Below are 23,325 nucleotides of genomic sequence, written 5' to 3' on the forward strand. Positions count from 1 at the left end.
ATGACAGCCCTAATACTACTACTATTACGACTAATAATACCAAAAAAATACAACACGAGCAATTATATGGAACAATTTACACGGGGTGCCAGTCAACAGCAACTTTCGACATTAGGAAGTGGATTATATAAATCTGGGTTATGGAGGTACGACTGTATTATATTTTTGTTATACTCTGGCCTAGTTTGTAGAAATACGTGGGTTGAATGTGTCGCATTTACCTCAATAAGAACGCCCACCCCAGCTTTTAATTCATTTGTGTTCATGACAACGGACGACCATTGCAGCTTTGACTTCATTTGTTTTCAACGGACGGCCATTGTAGCTTGAAATTCAGTCGTGCTATTCCTATTAATCAAAATGAATATTTTCAACATTCTAATTCTGGTAAGAGTTTCTTTATTTTATTTTATTTTTCTGAAATTTTTCGATAATTGATAATTGTATTGTTTTGATGGTTTATATGTATATTCATAATCAATTCGCTTGATAGTCTTCCCATTTGAATGAGAATGTGTTTCGCTAAGCCTAATTTTATACAAATGTATGTGAATAACGATCTGTAACTATTTTAAAACATTTTTAAAACGTTCGTCGGTTTTACTTTCACTTTCATACACTTTCGATACAATGAATACTTTTATAATGCACATAGACACGTGAAAAAAAAAAAGATGTTAAAATATGAGCGCAAGACAAAAAATAATTATTTAGACAACTATTAATAGAGCTGTGGCCTACTGTGTATGTATTAAGATATGCGTTGTCGTTCAAAAGGTTTTGCGTGGCGTAATTGGTTGGAAGACTGTCATGGAAGGATTGACTTAGTCGACGATTTGCAATCGATTCCCGTAGGCGCCACTTTTTCCCTTCCCTTTGAATGTTACAATGGGGTTGATTCACGGCAGAGACGCGGTCCCGTGAAGTCCGACATGTGTCGATTGACGGTAAATGTGATGTCAGTATTGAATGACTGACTGTGTAGTAGATACAGTCATCAGTAAGCTAAATTAAACGAAGATCACTTTGATTTTGAATTATAATTAAACATTATATTCAAGACTATTCTGGGGAAATAAAATTTAAATAAGCTCTTTCGATTTCAGACAACGGAACGACTTCATATTTACAATTTAAAAAATCAAAAAAAAAACTATTTCAATGTCTGGTCACCGATCAGTGACATGCTGTTAGAGAGAGAGAGAGATCACCGATCAGTGACATGCTGTTAAAGAGAGAGAGAGAGAGAGAGAGAGAGAGAGAGAGAGAGAGAGAGAGAGAGAGAGAGAGAGAGAGAGAGAGAGAGAGAGAGTTTTTTTTTTTCTTTTGTTTTTTTTTTACAACGACTTGTAACCTTGTTTGAAGGCTCAAAAACAATGCAATATCTACATTGTAAAACCATTATTGTGATTTTTTTTACTGCAAATTAATTATGAATCAAAAGCTAAGGCGGTCAGAGGCGATTGGAAGAGTTGAAACATCTGACTGCCGCGAAACTTCATTCAGAAATGTACTAAGATTTATATCACAAAGCACAAAGTTTATGAAAATGGTTTGTAATTTTACTTCTTTATCATTACAAAAAAAATACAAGTGAACAGTGTAGACTTTGATTTTGTTTAGAGACCCGTTGAATTGATCTAATCTAGGACTGAAAGTAGTGGCTACTAGACTATTGAGTGTGTGAAACTTTTTTTGTGACGAATCATCCAATAATCTATGATTAACAGGAGATTAAAAGAAACGAAAATATTTCAAATTAATTCTTGACAATATTCACACAACAAAATAAATAAAAAATGAACGGAAAATAAGTTCACGCGTTTGCGTTTATTAATCAGATGTGTCAACAAACACGAGCTTGCTCTCAATGTTTATATTCGGCAGCCATTTTAAGCCCGTAATGCCGGGAAACACATGACATCACTCTCCGTTGTCAAGCGGTGTGAACTAACCCCATTGTAAAATATTATCTATTATTCTATTTCTATGAAATGCTGTATATGGTAATACCCCCTTCCCTATCGTCAAATGATTTTTATTTTATACATAGATAATATCGCTTAAAGGTTCCATACACGCTCAGTTTTCAACCAGCGACGATCTGGGGACAGGCACGCCTGAAGCAAATCGTAGTGAAATCGCAATGTGTATGGCCAAATTCCTGGGCGAAGAGTAGAGGGACGGTCGGTTGCTCCTAAATCCCGCCTTGCTTAATATTTTTCATGGCAATGAGCTATCGGTGCGTGGCGGTATAAAAAAGTGGACAATTTTTTTTTCGGATTTTCGATGTTTTGACGTCAGATTCGTGATCAGCGTCAAATTTACAATAGGTTTGATACCAAGAATTATGTCTTTACTCCGAAAATTGTTGACATTAGAAATAAATTTAATTGATAGTGAGGCTATGTGGACGACATAACAGTGGCGCTCCCTGTTCTGTGATGGGGTCTAATGGTATGACTCTCGCTTTCGGATCGGAAGGTCAAGGTTTCGAAACCCGCTGTGAGTGGTGCAGAGTTGAGTCCTCTGAAAGGCTCTTTACTCACATTCTCTCACCGTACTCAGGTGTAAAATGATTACATGTCTTTGTCGGATAAAAGAAATGTGTAATATCGCCTGACAGACTCGTCCTTCATGTTTAGTATTGCTGTTGGCTTGGGACTCCTTGTAAACAGATTTAAGCACATCCTATGGATATTGCGCCAAATAAATGCAGTGTTATTACTTTTTTACTTAATACTAGTAAAAAGTCCGCAATTTCGCCGGGAAAGAACTATTTTCTTTGGATATTGCCTGAATCATTTTCTTGATTAGCTTGATTACGATTAGACGTTTATTTTAATCGATGTGCTTGTCGGCGCTGCCCTGCTTTATTTGGCAGGATTTTAGTTTATCAATCAGTAGATATCAATATCAATAAGTCCCAAATATTTACCACGCTTTACTTGGGAGTCCTTTCGAAAGGGAAACAACTTAAATAATATTTCCTCAACTAACCCCAAGAAAAAGTAAAACCTGTTACCTTTAACTAACCCTAATAGGAAAAATAAACACCCTAGCACCTTTACTAATACTTATGACTAACCCTAATAGAAAAAAAAATCCTCCGATCTCGAGCTAACCCCAATAGAAAAAAAACCCTCGGACTGCTTTGCACTACCTTTCAATACTTCACAAATTAAAATGGCGACCGAGAATCAAAACGATGGTCAAATTAGAGAATTTAAAACTTTCACAAATCTATCAAGGTTTGTTCTAGAGTTTTTTTTAATGCTTCTATATGATGACAAATTGAATAAATTAACGCCTGACAAAAGATCAACGGTGAAAATACAAATTGAAAGAATACTGCCGATGTAGGAGCTTTCGGAATGTCTCCCCTTTACTTAACTTATGTGAGGTCCAATGAAAATCTGAAGCAGATGCGAACAATATCAAGTCCCCGAATTTGTCTACTATTGTTTGTTCGGGCTAGAAGCTAGACAGATACAATTGACAGTTTGCCATTAATTATCACATCGATGGCATCAAAAAACGGCAGTAATATTAGATGATGTTGTTAACCGGTGAAACTTGTTTACAATTTCGGTAAATCAGAATACCGTAATGTGATCAAGTGAATAACATTACTATGAATGCCACGATTTGCTGAAAAAAGCCAATATGACAGTTCCGAGCAAAAAATAAAAGACAAACAAAAAAACCCTCTCGCTCAGGGATTCATGTGCTTGATGTTTATACTGGACATTAGAGTTCCAGGTGTAGCCATGAGTTAAACCTGGGCATTATCCACCCGGAAGCATCACATTGAAAGCATCAAAGGGGCAATAATAATAATTGATGTCATAAATCGATGATGAAAAAGATCAACACTATATTCCCTCAACTAACCCCAAGAAAAAATAAAACCTAGTACCTTTAGCCTTTAACTAACGCTAATAGGAAAAACAAAACACCCTAGCACCTTTGCTAAGACTTATGGCTAACCCTTATATTTAAACAAATCATCTGATCTCAAGCTAACTCTAATAGAAAAAAACCTCGGAATGCTTTGCACTACGTTTCAATACTTCACAAATCAAACTAGCGGCCGAGAATCGAAACTATTGTCAAATTATGAAAATTTAAACTTTCACAAATCTATCAAGTGTTTCTCTTGAGTTTTTAAAATGCTTCTATATGATGACAAATTGAATAAATGAAAGCCTGATAAAAGATCAACGGTGAAAATACAATTTGAAAGAATACAGGGATGTAGGAGCTTTCGGAATGTCTCCCCGATCCCGGGATCTAGACAGTACAGCCTAGTACTCTGGTGATCATGTTTTGATTGTTGATTGAGAGTTTGCCCATAGTTCAAAACTAAGTAATACACACTGATCTATACATACATGAAAGAAAATGGGTGTTTTGATCACTTTAATCCTGAGGTGAAATGAAAATCTGAAGCAGACGCGAACAGTATCAAGTAGCCTATTCCATCATAATAATATTATGTCCACTTTTCGTTTGTTCGTGCAAGATGCTAGAGAGATATAATTGACAGCTTGCCGATAACGTCTAAAGAAATATTTCCCAGGGCAATAATTATCACATCGATGGCATAAAAACGACAGTAATATTAGCAATTAGTTGATTTTGTTAATCGGTGAAACTTATTTAAAATTTCTATAAATCCGAATACCTTAATGTTATCAAGTGAATAATATCATTATGAATGCCACGATTTGCTGAAAAAAGCCAATCAGACAGCTCAAGAATTTCTTGACATGATGTTTATACTGGACAGATAGAGTCGAGGGTGTAGCCATAAGTTAAACCTGGGTATTATTCACCCGAAACCATCACATTGAATGCATCAAATGGGCAATAATAATACTTGGTGTCATAAATAGATAAAAACTGTTGAAAACTTAGTGTAGATCTGAAATCCTTAAAGTAATTAAGCGAATACACTATAAACGTCAAACTGACAACGTTTTACAGTGTCAAAATTAGAGGTTTTCGTGAGTGTTAGTGTCGTCGGTACATATTTTATGATATCTGTTTGACTCAACGAACTTTCAAACTGACTTTAAATTATAAAAGGAAATCAAGTTACCTGTTTATCTATCTGTAAAAAATACATTTCTAATTTTCAAATCTTTCATTGGAGTTGTGCACCGTATATTTTTTTTATTGACTCAAATGGCACAGTGTTCTTTATAAGGCTATATTTTTTTTTTAAAGAAAGGATTTTCATAAATTTTGAGTCCGGAAAAAGTGATGAACAGAGGGTTTCTTTCTTGATCACCGTAATTTTTATTTATTTATTTATTTATTTATTTATTTTTATTTCTTTATTTATTTATTTCTTTATTTATTATTAATTATTATTATTATTATTATTATTATTATTATTATTATTATTATTATTATTATTATTATTATTATTATTATTATTATTATTATTATTATTATTATTATTATTATTATTATTTGGTCATTTTCTCCTCAACCGTTGACGCGACATCACTGTCGACCTTGCTTGACACACACATTTGGGATTGGCAGACGCCAAAAAGTAGTGCCCACGGTCCTTTAGCTGAGAACCGGGGACCGGTCTCAAATTGGAGAACCGTTGGCAGTCCTTACTTCTTATAACCTTTCAACGGTCCCCGCAATTTTCACGCCATACTACTGACCCACCGTTTCTTTCCCTCGGTTCCTTTGCCTATCTTCATCAAATCACTACCCATTCCACTTAATTAATCGCACCCACCCTCTTTGCTACACACTAAACGACACAGACGACCATCTCCCTCCACTCCACAAACCGCCCTTTCGTGTGTGAGATGGGGGAATCAGGAGGCGCACGTCTTGGACGATTCCATTATAAGGGGCAAATTTCAAAATCTACTACACCATAATGATCGCAATGATCTATGATGAAGGCATGACCCCTCTTCTCTAATGGGTTATTGTTTGAAATGAATGTGACTACTAAAGATGTGTGTGTTTTGTGTGTGTGTGTGTGTGTGTGTGTTTCCAACCTAGCAAGTACAATTTTTTGTCTTCTTTTGTCTATATTTTGTCACCAATCCTTTCTTTCGCATTTTTGTCATTTAAAATAATCCAGTATTAAAATATCGTTTGGTGTTTTAACTAATCAAATAATATGAGTTTTACATATTATATCTTCCTTCCAAATAACAGTTATAACGTCTGTATTTTTAAAAAGGCAAATAGAATATTTGGGGCCCCCGATAGCTCAGTCGATAGAGCACTCTTTATACGCCAAGGCCAGAGATCGATCCCGGGTGCAGTCTAGCTTTTTTTCTCTCTATGAACTCCCTGTCTACTCAGCAGTGAATGGGTAGCTGGGTTTGTTAGATCTGGCGAAAAGTACTTTGGGATAGACTAGCGTCCTATCCAAAGGTAGAAATATTTTAAAACCCATTAAAATAAGAAAAAATAGAGCTTTTATATAGAGCAATATCCACTAAATGTGCTCAAAGCGCTTTACAATGGGTCCCTGACTAATAGCAACACGTAACATATAGAACGAGACATGACGCCTGTTAGCCGATGTTACATTTTTTTCCCGACAGAGACAACGCTGTTGACGACCAGGTACTCATTTTACACCTGATTACGGTGATAGGACTCAACTAGGCGCAGAGTGAGGCTCGAACCCAGGACATTCAGATCCAAAAGCGAGTGTCATAACACAAGACCACGAAGCCGCACAAAAATAGAAAAAAGTAATGGAGACGAAAACAAAAACAAAACAACAAAACAAATCAAAACAAACTCTTCCCATACTTTTGGTCCAGCATGCCACAACCACAAAATATTAACAATCCCTTTTCCCTAACACTAACATTGACCTGACCCGCTCCATCAATCTTCGCAGACACACACACACACACGCACGTAAACACACACACACACACACACATTCTTGATGGATAGTGTTATAGCACTATTTTCATGTTTTGAGGTAACAAGCCTTCTCCGCTCTCACTTTCATTTAGCGGTTCTACAGCCATCTACTGCAGGCACGGTCCCATCGTTTGACGGTCCCAACAATGTCAAAAAAGAACCGGTTCTTTGACGGTCCCAAGTCTCAACGATGCCTTGTGAATGGCCAATGTCGAAAAAGAACCGGTTCTTGGAACCGGTCCTTGCGGTTCTCATTTCCCAGGAACCGTAGAACCGGAGGTCCTAATCATGCTTGGGACCGCTCCCCACTAAGAAAAAACCTGATTACGAGATGGTAGGGGTGGGTTTATTGATACCAACATACAGAACTGGACGTAACCTTGAATTATAGTCTACAAAGAATAAATAAATAAGAAATTTTTAAAAAATTAAAAAGGAAAGATAGAGAGGGTAGGGGGAGAGGGGGGGGGGGAGGCTGTACGCGTAGTTCCGAGGAGTGCACTGTCGATTTGTTTTATAAATAATAATAATAATAATAATAATAATAATAATAATAATAATAATAATAATAATAATAATGATAATGATAATAAATGATAATGATGATGATAATAATAATAATAATAATGATGATAATAATAATAATAATAATAATAATAATAATAATAATAATAATAATAATAATATAATAATAATAATAATAATAATAATAATAATAATGATAATAAATCTGTATTGTCGACAAAATGGAAACATTTCCGTGGTTTACGTTGTTTTTAAAATGAAATCTGTTTGACATTGATATAGGTTGATAACCTGGTGGTTCTAGATCTGCTATGATGACGTCATTTCCTTTGGGGCGCAGCCATGATTCAACAAATAATGTAATATCAGACTCTTCAAGGCGCTTAATAATATGTGTATCGTTCGGGTCATATTTGATTATAGTTGATGTTATTTTTGACTTCAACCGGTGTGTTTCTTAGCCTGTTGTGGTGAACATAAATAAATTCATAATTGCTTTGACATTGCTGTACAGGAGCACATGAAACGATCGACTGGCTGTTATTATTGCACTGTCGATGTCCAAGTTGAACATTAATCTTATGTTGCTTGTTTTAACCACCTCGATGAGTGCGTTTAAAAGCGTTATAAATACTTTGGGTATCACGCCACTGCACAGTGAAAAAAAATTCTCTATAGTAAAAATGAAATAAATAATTGAGATAAAATGTTACCTTTATCAGAATCCATTTGTATAATAAGAATTCTTTTACAAGCATGTTAAATAATCGTTCAAAAAACCACCTAGATTATTTGGGAAAAAAATATACGTTTGGAAAGCGTTAGAAAAATCACAGAGGCTTTATCCATAAAAAAAAAATTCTGCTTAAACTTGAACAGCACAACACCTGTTAGGCGACTACACACAAGATTCTGTGGCCATGTTTTAAGTACTTAATGAGGTCAGAAACTGTAAATACTTATATTAATACTTATAAAACAGAAGACATCTGAAAACATTTATTGTGAAATATTAGTGGGACAGGAACTTGTTTTTTTATTACTCATTACTTATTAATTTTATTGTAAATGTTATATTCTTAGACAGCTATAAGACCCATTACTTAACGCTATTTATTATCATTTTTATTATGTAACGGGGAAAATTCTAGGATGTACAAACCTCTATTATATTAAACTAAATTATAGGGCGATTCTTCTGGTGTAGAAGTTGACTGCCTATGTAAAACGTCCAAGTGGTCTGAGCATTATGGCTATTTAAAAACAATACAATTTAATCTCCCATGACACCGGGTCATATATTTTTGATGTAAAGGGCTTTGCGACTGATAACATCCTGATCCAAAGGGTAACAAACAATTGATATAATCTTGTTTAACCCTACAAAAACTGGGATACTTCCAGCTCCATGGGCTCTAAGAGACTATTAATTAGACGAGGTTATCATGTTAATAAATTGGAGAAAATATTCCAGATACCACCCTCCCCAACCCCCATCACTCATGAAATAAATGTCCACTGTTAGCATATTGCACTGAACAGTATTTTGTTTGTCTCAAAGTAATTGAACATGCTACACACATATTCACTCACACAAACACACACACACACACACACACACACACACACAAACATCCCCCCCCCAAAATATATATTATATATTATTATATATATATATATTTTATATATTATATTCTCTCTCTGTATATACTGTTTTCTTTTTCCTCCATGAAACAGCTCGTCGCTATGTTATTTGCTATCACTGACGCCAGCGTGGTTGATGAAGTAAGTAGCTATTACATTAAATAATACTTTCTGGATGAGGTCTTTCGACCTCTCATCTAGGGCAGTGAGATCACTGTTGCTATGTCATAATCCCAATTATATTTTTTTTCCCTTTCCAAGTTGCTCTCTGTCTTTGTTCTCGATAGAGCTTGTTCGATTTTTTTCATGGTCGTGGTGGAGGTTTTATGCCGGAGAGGCAAAGGTATATTTTAATCACCATTTTTGTTGTTTGTTTTCGGTGGTTTTTTCTTTCTTATATATATATATATATATATATATATATATATATATATATATATATATATATATATATATATATATATATATATATTTAAACATTTGAAATATAATTAAGATAGTTTGACTTCTACAACGTTGTTATCGAGCGTTGCTCTCATCAGGAAGTGGAAGTGAAAGTAGATTGTTGTCTTTTCGTATTTTTATAGATTTGTGTTTATGGAGGTTCGTAATTACATAAAAGGTGTTTGTTTCTATGTCTGCATGAGGAAGTTTTTTTAGACAGAATCAACACCAAAATCGTCAAGAAAACCGAATTCAACCAATGGAGAAACACCACTGAAGTTATCAACTGGTACAGAAACACAGAAAACAAACAACGACAAAACGCAATCATCTTTGACATCTGTAATTTCTACCCTTCAATCACCAAAACCCTACTCCTCAAAGCACTACAGTTCGCAAAAACCTTCGACAACATCACCGAAGAAGAAATACACATTATCCTGCACTCGAAGAATACATCACTTTACAATAATGGAACAGCATGGACAAAAAAATCAACAAACTTTGATGTCACCATGGGGAGCTACGATGGAGCAGAAACATGCGAGCTCGTCGGACTATATCTAATTTCTCAAATGCAAAATCTCGATATAAACATTGGACTATACAGGGACGACGGACTCGCATTGTGCAATAAAACACCTAGACAGACAGAATTAATAAAGAAAAAAATATGCAAAATCTTCCAGGACAACAATCTGAAAATTACAATCGAAGCCAACAAAAAGACATTCGACTTCCTGGACATAACCATCAACCTAAACGACGGCACCTATCAACCATTTTCAAAACCCAACAACATCCCATTGTACGTTCATAGACACAGCAATCATCCGCCATCTATAATAAAAAACATCCCCAACAAACGACTATCTAACAACTCTACAAACAACAACATATTCGACGATGTAATCCCACCGTACACAAACGCACTACAAAAAAGTGGATATAACTACAAACTAGAATATGAGGAAGAGACCATTACCACCCCAACAAAAAAAAACGACAAAGAAAACGACACATAACATGGTTTAACCCACCCTACAGCAAGAATGTGACGTCTTCTATCGGTAACAAATTCTTCAATCTACTACAAAAATGCTTCCCTCCCGGTCACGTTCTACACCCAATCATGAACAAGAACACCATCAAAATAGGATACACCTGCATGCCAAACATACAAAACATTATTTCATCCAACAATAACTGAAAACTATCACAGCCAGATCAGTCCAGCAACAACCTAGAAAAAAAATGCTACTGTAGGACCCAGAGAACATGCCCACTAAACGGCAATTGCCTGACTCAAAACGTAATTTATCAAGCCACAGTAACACGACCAGACACACCAAAACAAGAAACATACATTGGCCTCACCGAGTGTCCATTCAAAACCAGATACAACCTGTATACATCTTCCTTCAGAAACATACACAAACGACATTCTACTACACTAAGCGAACACATTTGGAGCCTCAAAGAAAAAAACATACAACACAGCATCACATGGAAAATCATCTCCAGAGCACAGTCGTACTCCCCCTCTTCTAAGATTTGCAACCTCTGCTTGGAAGAAAAATTCTTCATCATCACTAAACCGAACATAGCAACACTCAACACAAGAAACGAACTAACTTCCTCATGCAGACACAGAAACAAACACCTTTTATGTAATTACGAACCTCCGTAAACACGAATCTATAAAAATACGAAAAGACAACAATCTTCTTTCACTTCTACTTCCTGATGAGAGCAACGCTCGATAACAACGTTGTAGAAGTCAAACTATCTTAATTATATTTCAAATGTTTATAAATAGCTCCTTTTATACTAAAGTTGAGCACTATTATTTCATGGTTTTTGTTTTATAATTTATATATATATATATATATATATATATATATATATATATATATATATATATATATAATATACATATATATATGATGAGTGATGCAAACCAGCACTTTGATGTTCTTTCATAGATTTTACTTTTTACTGCGATACTATACTTAATAAGAGCTAAACAAGGCCAATAGTAAGACCTTTGGTGCCCATTGATATGCAAAAACATGTATAAAGTGCATGACATCTTTTATACAATAAGTATAGATTACTCGTGAAATCCAAACTAAATACGATCTAATTCCTTATCAATTAAGTTAAGACATTGTCATTCCTCGCAGTACTTGAACAGGCGTGGAGTACCATTTTGAAAATAAAAGAGGGGCACGTATTTAGGCAAAAGTTAATATGCTAACAATGAAACTGACTGTACTCGTGTAAAAATTGTGTGAATCACTGAAAAAGACTTTCGTAATGTTTGTTTTAAAAAAATATTAATTTTTTTTTTGTGTGTGTTTTATGTTGTTGATTTTGTATATGTTTTGTTTTTGTCTACGTATAAGTGCGTGTGTTGCATTGACCTAAATATTTAGGCGATAAGACAATATCGCTGTTGACAAATAATTATGTCGTTAGGTTCAAGTTCAAATATATAACGAAGAGAAATCTATACCGGATGTGATACTCATTAAATAGTTTGCTTTTAAAAAGTTTGAAGATTGCTATCTTACCAGCATAAAATAACCGATTTAGTCAACGTCCTTACCACGTCCTGTTCCAGTCAAAAGCCCACCGAGTCCGAGACTAGAAAACGTTTATAAGAACCGATTATTAGTCACTAGCTTTCAGTTAGCAAAGAGAGATATAAATGAATAGAAAGATAAATATTTCGATAGATAGTAGAGATAGAGATAGATAGATATACAGATAGATAGATTGATAGATAGATATAGAGATTGATAGATAAATAGATAGATAGATAGATAAATAGATGGATATCTTCTTCTTCTTCTAGGTTCCATGCCTGGTCCAGGCTTCGGATACTGCATGAATTATCTCTCTCCATTCCTCCCTGTCTCTTGCTTTTTCAAACAGCTCTTGGATTGTTAGGTTGGTGAAGCCCTTCAGTTGGTCTATGAGTGTTTTTCTTTGTCTCCCCGGGCGCGTTTACCAGGTATTTTTCCACAACTTGCCAGGTATTCATTCTTATCTTTCTTTACTATGTGTCCGAAAAAGGATAGTTGTCGATCCACTATTAAGGGCATTAGTTTCCTTTGTTGGTATGTTTGTTTTAGCACTTCTTCGTTCGTTTTGTGTGCAGTATACGATATTCTCTGCATCCTTCTCAAGCACCACATTTCAAAAGCTTCAATGTTCTTTTGTGTTTCTGCATTTGTAGTCCAGCTTTCGCATTCGTATAACAAGATTGGCCACACGTAGCACTTCAAGACTCGGAATCTAATCCCGAACAACATCTGTTTGTTTTTCAAAATGTTTCCCAGGTCCATGAAGGCCTGTTTGGCTTGAGTTATTCTTGCTCGTATGTCTCGGTTACATCTTCCATCTGTTGTCACTATTGAACCTAGGTATTTAAAACTTTCTACGTTGGTAAGTTGCTCGCCGTGAATCGTTATATTGCAGGTGTTGTTGTTTTCGGGGTTTTTCTGTATTACCATGCATTCCGTTTTGGTGATATTCACTTCCATTCCCTTGGCTTCTCTATCTACTACCACTTTGTCAACAATCTTTTGAAGTTGGATTTCTGATGTTGCAATGAGTACCGTATCGTCTGCGTATCTTATATTATTTATGTTGTGACCTCCTACTTTTATTCCCTCCATATTATTTATGCCCCTCATGATTGTTTCTTGGTATAGATTAAACAGATCTGGTGAGGCAACACACCCTTGACGGACTCCTTTCTTAATAGGAATGGCATTTCCTGTAGAGTTTCCGATTTTGATAGATGCCTGCTGGGTGTAGTATAATGTTTGCATGAGTCTGAGGTCTTTCTCATCAGCGCCAATGGAGTGCAGTTGTTTTAGTATTTCTTCGTGGCGTACTCTATCAAAAGCTTTTTTGTAGTCGACAAAACAGAGGTATAGTGGGGTCTGAACCTGTATAGCTCTTTCACTTAAAACACGGAGGAGGTATATTGCGTTCCTTGTCCTCTGTCAGGTTGGAATCCATATTGTTCTTCTGCGATTTCGGGGTTAATCTTATTCCTTAGCCTGTTGATAATTATACGTAACAGTATTTTGTTGATGTGGCTTATTAAGCTTATAGTTCTAAAATTTTCGCATCTGACTGCACCTGCTTTCTTTAGTATTGCTATGAAAATAGAGTTACAGAGATCTTCTGGAATTTCCCCAGTATTGTATATATTGTTGAATAATATGTGAAGTTCATCAATTGCTAGATCTCCTAGGCTTTTTAATACCTCTACAGATATTTCATCAGGACCTGTTGCTTTACCATCCCTCATTCGTTCCATGGCATGTTCAATTTCACTTTTGGTGATGTTTGGTCCGCTTAATGGTTCTTTGAATTTCAGTGGTGGTTCATTTCTATTTGGATCATTGTACAGTTCGCCTATGTATTCTACCCATCGGCTTTTTATATGTTGTTCTTCAAATAGCAGTTCCCCTTGTTTGTTTTGGATACAACTTCCTGCTGCTTTGCTGTTCCTTTTCCCTAATAGTTCTTTTATTCTTTGGTGAGCTTGTTGGGGGTTGGGTTTGAATTCTCTTTCGATTTCGCAGCATTTCCAGTCTAGATAGTTCTCGTGTGCCTCGATGCATTTGGATTTAATGTGGTTGTTCAATGTTTGGTATTCTGCAGACCCTCTGTTGCATTTTCGTCTTTCTTCAAATAGGTTTAGAATTTTATTTGTCATCCATTCCTTTTTGCTGTTTATTTGAGCTATTGGTAAATGCTTTTCTGCAGTTGCTTTGACACACTTTTGGAATATATCAAATTGTTTTTCACATTTTTCGTTATCAGGTTCACTTTGGCTTTGTATCATGAGTGCATTTTCAAATTCTTCTCTCATTTTTGTTTGTATGCCATTGTCTTTGCATAACCTGTAATCCCTCTTTATTCTACCAGCTGTTCTCTAAATAGCTTTAAACTTTATCCTTACTGTACAAACAACATGGACATGGTCACTGTCTACATCGGCGCCTGGGTAGGTTTTGCAATTTAATATGCCATTTCTGAATCTTGATGATACTGCTATAAAGTCTATCTGGTTCCTTGCTCTGTCCCCTGGTGATTGCCATGCCCAGGTTCTTCTTGGGTGTTGTTGAAACCAGGTGTTTGAAATCATTAATTTATATGTTCTACACCAATCTGCCCAGATGTTTCCTCGTTCATTTCTGTCTCCGAGTCCATGTGGTCCGATTATGTCACCATCTCTGCCTCTGCCAATCTTAGCATTTAGGTCCCCCATTACCATAAGGACTTCTTGTGATTTACACATTCGTTTTGCTTTGTCTAGTGAATGGTAAAACTCTGTCATATCTGCATCTGTCGCCTCTTCTGTTGGTGCATAAACTTGAATAATATTGGTGTCAACTACAGGTCCTCTTAGCTTAACCAGCAAAACTCTGTCTGAGATTGCTACGTGCCCTTTGTAAAATTTGGTTGATTTTTGGTCTAAGATCATCCCTACTCCTTTTTGGAAAGAGGCTCCACCACTCCATATGATCTTATATGTCGTGTTGTTTTCTTGTTTTGACATGGTTCCCTGCTCTTTCCATCTCATCTCTGCCAGGCCAAGAATATTTATTTGGAGCCGTTTCATTTCTTTTAGAATGTTGTTTAGTTTTCCTTTTTGGGCACAGGTCCTGACATTCCATGTCCCAATTTTGGTTTTGTCACATTTGTTAAATTTATTTCGCCTAGTAACTGGCTGACGGTTCGGTGTGACCTGACGAACATCACGCTCCCAACCGAGCGAGGCAGCAGTCTTCCGTGAAAACATGCTCCCCTTTACGCTGTCACCGTTTAACTTTTTGGACTTATTCATGCAGTTAACTCGGCAAAGTTACAAGAATGGTTTGCCATTGCCTATTCTTGTCGCCCTCTGCAGTTGGCCAGCTTGACCTGTTACCGTTCGACACCACGAGGAGGTTGCAGTAGGGCTTGATGATGATCTATCTTTGCAGACTTGGCATCATCCATTTGTCGAACAGATGGATATATAGGTAGATAGATAGATGTATATATAGATAAAGAGAGAGAGAGAGAGAGAGAGAGAGAGAGTGAGTGAGAGAGAGAGAGAGGGAGAGAGATAGTAAGCGGCTCAAATTCCGTAAGTGAACACACCTAAGGATTATTGGAGAAGAAGGCATTAGCTTGTAAAATTAAGTTAATGGAAAAAAATAAGAAACAAATGGTTTTAATATAATTCAACGTATATTTACTACGATTTTAGCGGTTATCAGGTCTTGAGGTATGACATTCACTTTTGGATCGGAAGGTCCTGAGTTCGAGTCTCGTTCAGCGCATAGTTGTTTCTTTGGGAATGACTCTTTACTCAAATTCTCTGACCTAACAGAGGTGTAAAATGAGTATTTGGATGTAAACAGGTTTGTCTCTGTCCGAAAATATTGTAATATCCCCAAAATGGCGTGATGTCTTCTCGTTCAGTGAAACTGATAACTGGGGAAACCTTTGAGCACGTTTAGTGTGTATTCTGCCATCAATACCAATATCAACAATGTTACCGTCATCAATGTCATCATTGTTGCCTCCATCAATACCAATATCAAAACTTTCGCCATCTTCAATACCAATATCATCACTGTTGTCATCAATATCAACAGTTTTGCCATCATCATTATAAATATTGTAATCCGTTACTGATAAAGATAACCAAGAAAAGTGAATTGTCATTGGACAAGAAAGAAAAATTAAATTAGGACCTGCGAAATTAAAAAGAACTTTAGATAGATGTCTTATGCCTCACAATATCCTTATTTGGTAAGCAAAGAAGCATAGAGATAGATATATAGATAGATAGATAGATACTGTCACCTAACATAGGTGAACCTTAGATAGATTCTTATGCCTCACAATATCAACATTTGGTAAGCAAAGAAGTATAGAGATAGATAGATAGAGAGATAGATAGATGGATAGATAATAGATAGATAGATAGATAGATAGATAGATAGATAGATACTGTCACCGGAATTTGGTGTAAAATAAGTACCTAGCCGTTAACAGATTTGTCTGTGTCTGGAAATATTATTTTATCCCCAGACTGGCGTCATGTCTATTTTTACTTGTTAAGTAAACATGATATGGCACACCTTGTAGAGCGCTTTGAACACGTTTAGTGTATATTGCAATCATCAGTGCCAATATTGCTATCCGTAACGGGTTGATTTTAGAGGTTACGAGATACCTGAGTGACATAACACAAAAAAGATAAATAAAAGAGTGCCTATTATAAAAAAAATATCATTAAATAGATGTCTCACGCTCACAATATCAAAATTTGGAAAGCAAAGAGAGATAGAGATAGATAGATAGAACAGAAAGATAGATAGATAGGGAGAGAGAGAGAGAGAGAGAGAGAGAGAGTGAGATAGTAGGTGGCTCTACTTCCGTATATGAACACAACTAAGGAATATACGAGTAGATGGGATTATCATTTCAATGTAATTTAATAGAATAAGAAAAAATACGTTTTTATAATAATGAAACGTGTAATTTATACGATTTGTGTGGCTATGTGGTCTTGTGGTATGACAATCACTTTGGTAAGTCCTGGGTTTGAGCCACGTCAAAGCGTATGGTTGAGTCCGTGGGAAAGGATCTTTACTCACACTCTCCTATCCAACTCAGGTGTAAAATGAATATCACGCCGTTCACAATTTTTGTATGAAAATATTGTAATAACCCTAACTGGCGTTATGTCCTGTATCTTCATACTCGTTCAGTGAAGCTGAAAACTGGGAAATTCATTTATTGCGCTTTAAACACTTTTAGAGCAACAACGTTGCCACAATCAATGCTAAAATCAATACTGATGCCACCATCACTACAAATATCAAGAGTGATATCAGCTATAAATACTAATATCAACACTGTTTTTTATACAATTGATTCAAAAAGATAATAGGTTAACTATAATTACGGAAGATCTAAAGATCTAATCTTTGTTGCTTCCTTCTCCTATACATGTGTGACTAACAGTTGGTAAGTATCATTCCGTCATAGTCTTTAATTCGTTTACCCTTAAAGGCACCGACACGTCTATATACAGTTAACCCAGCACTTAACACTCAATATCAATAGCAACACTGTTATATTTATTATTATCTTTTTCAATTTTTTTGTTTCCCTCGAAACCCAATAAAAACACTGTTGCCATCCACAATACCTATATCACCAATATTGCATCTTACTACCAGTAGCAAAACTGTTGCCATCATCGATACCAATATCAAAACTGATGCCACCGTCAAAAACAATTTCAACATTGTATCCATCAATAATAATATCAGCATTCTTGCCACCAAAAATTCTAATATCCACAAAGTTTCCCCCATTAATACCAATACATCACTGTTGCCATCATCAATACCAATATAATCATCAATACCAGTAAGTATTATCACCGTTTCCACCAAGACCAATATCACCACTGTTGCCACCAGTACCAATATCATCACTGTTGCCATCATTAATATCACAATCATCACTGTTGCCAACAAAACCAACACTTTTGTCATCATTATTACCAATATTGGTATCTGTTACCGAGTAGTTTTAGAGTGTACATTGCCACTGAGACAACAAAAAAAAACCCCAAACAAATAGGGCCTGAAATATAAAAGAAACTTTAGGTAGATAGATGTCTCATTGCTCACAACATTAAAAATGTAGTTAACAAAAAGAGATAGATATATAGATAGATAGATAGATAGATAGATAGATAGATAGATAGATAGATAGATAGATAGATAAATAGATAGATAGATAGATAGATAGATAGATAGATAGATTGATAGATAGATAGATATAGATAGACAGATAGAGAGAAAGAAGAGAGAGATAGAGAGAGATAGAGAGAGAGAGAGAGAGTTGATGGCTTATCTTTTGTAAGTGAACGCACCCAAGGAATTAAGTAGTAGATGGGATGAACATATTAATTTTTTAATAATAGAATGAGAAACACAACAGTTTATGACAATAAAACTTGTAACTAATACGATTTGTGCGGTTGTGGGGACTTGAGGTATGACACTCGCTCGTTTTCGGATCGGAAGTCCTGGGTCCGAGCCTCGTTCAGCGCAGATTTTGAGTCCTCGGGAATGAATCAGTACTCACATTCTCTCACCAAACTCAGGTGTAAAGTGAATACTTGGTCCTTAACAGTGTTGTGTGTGTCTGAAAATGTTGTAATATCCCCTAACCGGCGTTATGTCTCGTCCTACTTGTTACGTGAAGCCGATGGCTGGGGACACCTCGTAGAGCACTTTGAGCAAGTTTAGTATATATTACTTTATACAAAAGATACAGTTTTTATGTTTTTATACAAGTGATATAAAGAAAACTACTTTAACTATATAATCTGAAAGGTTTACTGTTTTTTGTTTCTTTCTTCCACCCATTTCTGACAAACAGAAAGTAAGTATCAATCAATTATTGTCTTTCATTTATTTTACTCTTAGTTACAACAGAATGCTCAATATCAATAGCAATATTGTTGTATTTATTATTGTCTATATCAATTATTTTGTTGCCACCGAATCCAATATTAATATTACTGCAATCATCAATACCAACATCAAGACTGTTTTCACCATTAATACCAATATCAACACTGTTGTCCCCATAAATACCAATATCAAGACTGTTGCCATCATCAATACCAATATCAACACTTTTGCTACCAATACCAATAGCGTCACTGTTTACATCATAAATGCCAATGACATCATTGTTGCCATCAATATCAACACTTTTGCCATCATAATTTTCATAATTGCTATCCGTTATGGTTAGTTTTAGAGAGAATAAGAAAACGGCTTGTCATAATACAAAAAAGACGAGTAGGGCCTGTAAAACAAAAGGGAACATTAGATAGATTTCTCACGGCTCACAATTTGAAAAGGGGATAGAGAGAGAAAGATAGATAGATAGATAGATAGATGGATAGATAGTTAGATAGATAGATAGATAGATAGATAGACAGATAGATAGATAGATAGATAGATAGATAGATAGATAGATAGATAGACATTTTAATATATACCACAATGTTTGAGACAGTCTACATTAGTGTTTCAGGCCTAATTTCAGGCCTAACAATTAGGCCTGAGGCATTAATGTAGACTGTCTCAAACATTTTGGTAAATATTAAAATAATAATTCGCTCCATTACTACATGTCGAGCAATTTTCGTACCATATTTGTATCAAACACGATTCAATAGATAGATTAGACATATATATATATATATATATATATATATAATATATATATATATATATATGTATATATATATATTTATATTTATATATATATATATATATATATATATATATATATAGATAGATAGATAGATAGATAGATAGATAGATATAAAAAAAGATGTATAGATCAATTGGTAGATAGACAGATAGATGGATAGATAGACAGATATATTGATGGATTGTTCAAGAGAGAGAGAGCGAGCGTGAGAGAGAGACACACGCACACACAAACACACACACATACACACACACACAGAGAGAGAGAGAGAGAGAGAGAGAGAGAGAGAGAGAGAGAGAGACAGAAAGAGTGGACGGCTCAAATTCCGTATGTGAATATACTCAAGGAATATAGTAGTAGATGGCATGAACATCTGCATTACATTTAATCTAATAGAATGAGAAACACAACGGTTTAGAAGAACTAAATGTGTAATTAATACGATTTGTGCGGCTATGTGGTCTTGTGGTATGACACTCACTTTTGGATAGGAAGGTGCAGGATTCGATCATCGTTCAGCGCATAATTCATACATTGGGAAAGAATGTTTACTCAAATTATCTCAACGAACTAATGCGTAAGATGAGTACATTGCCTTTAAGAGAATTAAATGTGTCTGAAATAATTGTAACATCCCCTAACTGGAGTCATGTCTACGTTCTACTTTTTAAGTTAAACAGTGACTTGGAACACCTTGTAAAGCGGTTTGAGAATGTTTAGTGTATATTGCGCTATACAAATGATCAATTTATTGTATTATTATATAATTGAAACAAAGGAAAATGATTTAACTATATTTACTGAAAGGGTTAATCTTTATATTTTTTTGTTTCTTTTTCCTATCAATGTGTGACTAACAGCGTGTAAGTATCAATCATAATTATAATGGTCTTTCAGTTATGCTACGCCTAATAGCACCGACATCACTATCTATAGTTACCACAGAATTCAATTCTCAGTATTAATAGCAATACTGTTTAATTTATTATCCATATCAATTATTTTGTTTCCACCGGAACCAATATTAAGATTGTTGAAATATTTAATACCAATATTAGCCGTGTTACCACCATCGATTCCAATATCAATGCTCTTGTTATCATCAATACCAATATCAACATTGTTGCCATTATCAATATCAATATAATCTCTGTGTACATTATTATCAAGATACCTATATTGTCATAGAAAAAAAATAGGGCAGGCCTGTAAAATAAAATGGAACCTTCGATAGATTTCTTACTGTTCACAATATCAAAATGTGGTAAGCAAAGAGAGAAAGAGATAGATCGTTAGATTAGTAGCTAGATAAATAGAAAGAACGAAAAGAGAGAGACGGAGAGAGAGAGAGAGAGAGAGAGAGAGAGAGAGAGAGAGAGAGAGAGGGAGAGAGAGAGAGAAACAGAGAGAAAGAAAGAAAGAAAGAAAGAAAGAAAGAGAAGGACAGAGAGAGAAAGAGAGAGAAAGAAATAAATAAAGTAAGAGAAGGAGAGAGAGAGAGAGAGAGAGAGAGAGAGAGAGAGAGAGGTGGAGAGAGAAAGGGCGAAAGAGAGAATGAGAGAGTTGGCCGTCAACTTCCGTAATTTAACATACCAAAGGAATATAGAAGTAGATGGGATGAACATGTTAAATTTAATTCAATAAAATGAGACACACAGTGGTTTTGAAATACAAATGTGATCAATAGGATTTGTTTGGCTATGTGGTCCTGTGATATGCCACTCACTTTTGGATCGGAAGGTCCTGGGTTCGGGCCTCGTGCAGAATATAGTTGAGTTCTTGGGAAATAATATTTACTCTCAATCTCTCACCGAACTCATGTGTAAAATGATTACCTGGCCGTTAACAGCGTTGTCTGTGATTGAAAACATGGTGACATCCCCTAACTGGCGTCATGTTTAGTGTATACAAAAGATCAATGCATTGTATTCTTATACAAATGAAACAAAGTACTTTATAAACAATATTTACTGAAATATTTAACCTTTTTTTATTTTTTTTTATGCCGCTATTGCTCATAAATGTTTACCTTCATCAATAACAATATCAAAACTGTTGTCATATTAAATACAAACATCATCAATGTTACCTTCATCAATACAGCTATCAACATCTTGCCATCATCAATAATAACATCATCATTGTTACCGTCATCCATACTAATATCAATACTGATGCCATATCAATACCAATATCATCACTGTTGCCATCAAATTCACCACTTTTGCCATCATCAGTACTAATATTGCTATCCGTTACGGGTTGGTTTTAGAGGATACGAGATATATGAATGGCATAAGACAAAAAAAGACAACTTAAAAAAGGGCCTTTAAAATAAAAATTATCCTTAGATAGATGTCTCACGCTCACAATACCCAAATTTGGTAAGCAAAGAGAGATAGAGATAGATAGACAGATATAGAGATAGACAGATAGATAGATAGATAGATAGATAGATAGATAGAGAGAGAGAGAAAGAGAGAGAGAGAGAGAGAGAGAGAGAGAGAGAGAGAGAGGGAGAGAGTAGGTGGCTCTACTTCCGTAAAAGAACACAACTAAGGAATATAGTAGTAGATGGGATTTTCATGTGAATATAATTTAATAGAATGAGAAATGAAACGCTTTTAAAACAATAAAACGTGTAAATAATACGATTTGTGTGGCTCTGTGGCCATGTGGTATGACAATCGCTTTTGGTAGGTCCTGGGATCGAGCCTCGTTCAGCGCATAGTTGAGTACGTGGGAAAGGATCATTACTGACACTCTCTCACCCAACGCAGGTGTAAAATGAGTGTCAGGCCGTTAACAGCTTTGTGTATAAAAATACAGTAATAACCCCTAACTGGCGTCATGTCTCGTCCTAATCGTTCAGTGAAGATGAAGATTGGGGAATCCTTGTAATGCGCTTTGAACACGTTTAGAGTATATTCCCCTATACCAAAGATCAAGTTTTTATATTTTTAAACGAATGATACAAAGAAAAATACTTTAACAATATTTAATGGAAGGTCTAATCTCTATTGTTTCTTTCATCGATCCATGTGTGACTATCAGGAGGTAAGGATCAATCAACTATAGTCTTTCATCTATGGGGCGTTTAATGACACCGTCATTACCCTCTATAGTTACCCCAGAATTCAATACTCAGTATCAATAGCAATATGTTGTATTCATTATTATCTATATCGATTTTTTTTTTGTTTTCATCGAAACCGATATTAAGACTGACTTGCAAACATCACTCCCAATATCAACACTTTTACCACCATCAAATCTAACATCAAAAATGTTTCAACCATCAATACCAACATCATGAATTTTTACCTCCATCAATACCAATATCAAAACTGTTGTCATATTGTATACAAACATCATCAATGTTACCTCCATCAATACCGCTATCAACATCTTGCCATCATAAATAACAATATCATCATTGTTAACGTCATC

At 35.3% G+C, this 23,325-nt stretch overlaps 1 long non-coding RNA gene across 3 annotated transcripts in view; it reads left to right on the forward strand.

Moving 5' to 3' along the window:
* The window catches only part of LOC144981129 (uncharacterized), a 72,720-nt gene continuing 49,395 nt past the window's right edge, over positions 1-23,325 (forward strand). For all 3 annotated transcript variants that reach the window (XR_013647014.1, XR_013647013.1, XR_013647015.1), the window contains exons 1-2: positions 1-387; positions 9,190-9,237. This is a non-coding gene — a long non-coding RNA (uncharacterized LOC144981129). The remainder of the gene's footprint in view (positions 388-9,189; positions 9,238-23,325) is intronic.

Source organism: Berghia stephanieae, chromosome 10 (genome assembly GCF_034508935.2).
Source record: "Berghia stephanieae isolate SIO BIC M18660-M18661 chromosome 10, UCSD_Bste_1.3, whole genome shotgun sequence".
In the NCBI taxonomy this organism is placed as follows: domain Eukaryota; kingdom Metazoa; phylum Mollusca; class Gastropoda; order Nudibranchia; family Aeolidiidae; genus Berghia; species Berghia stephanieae.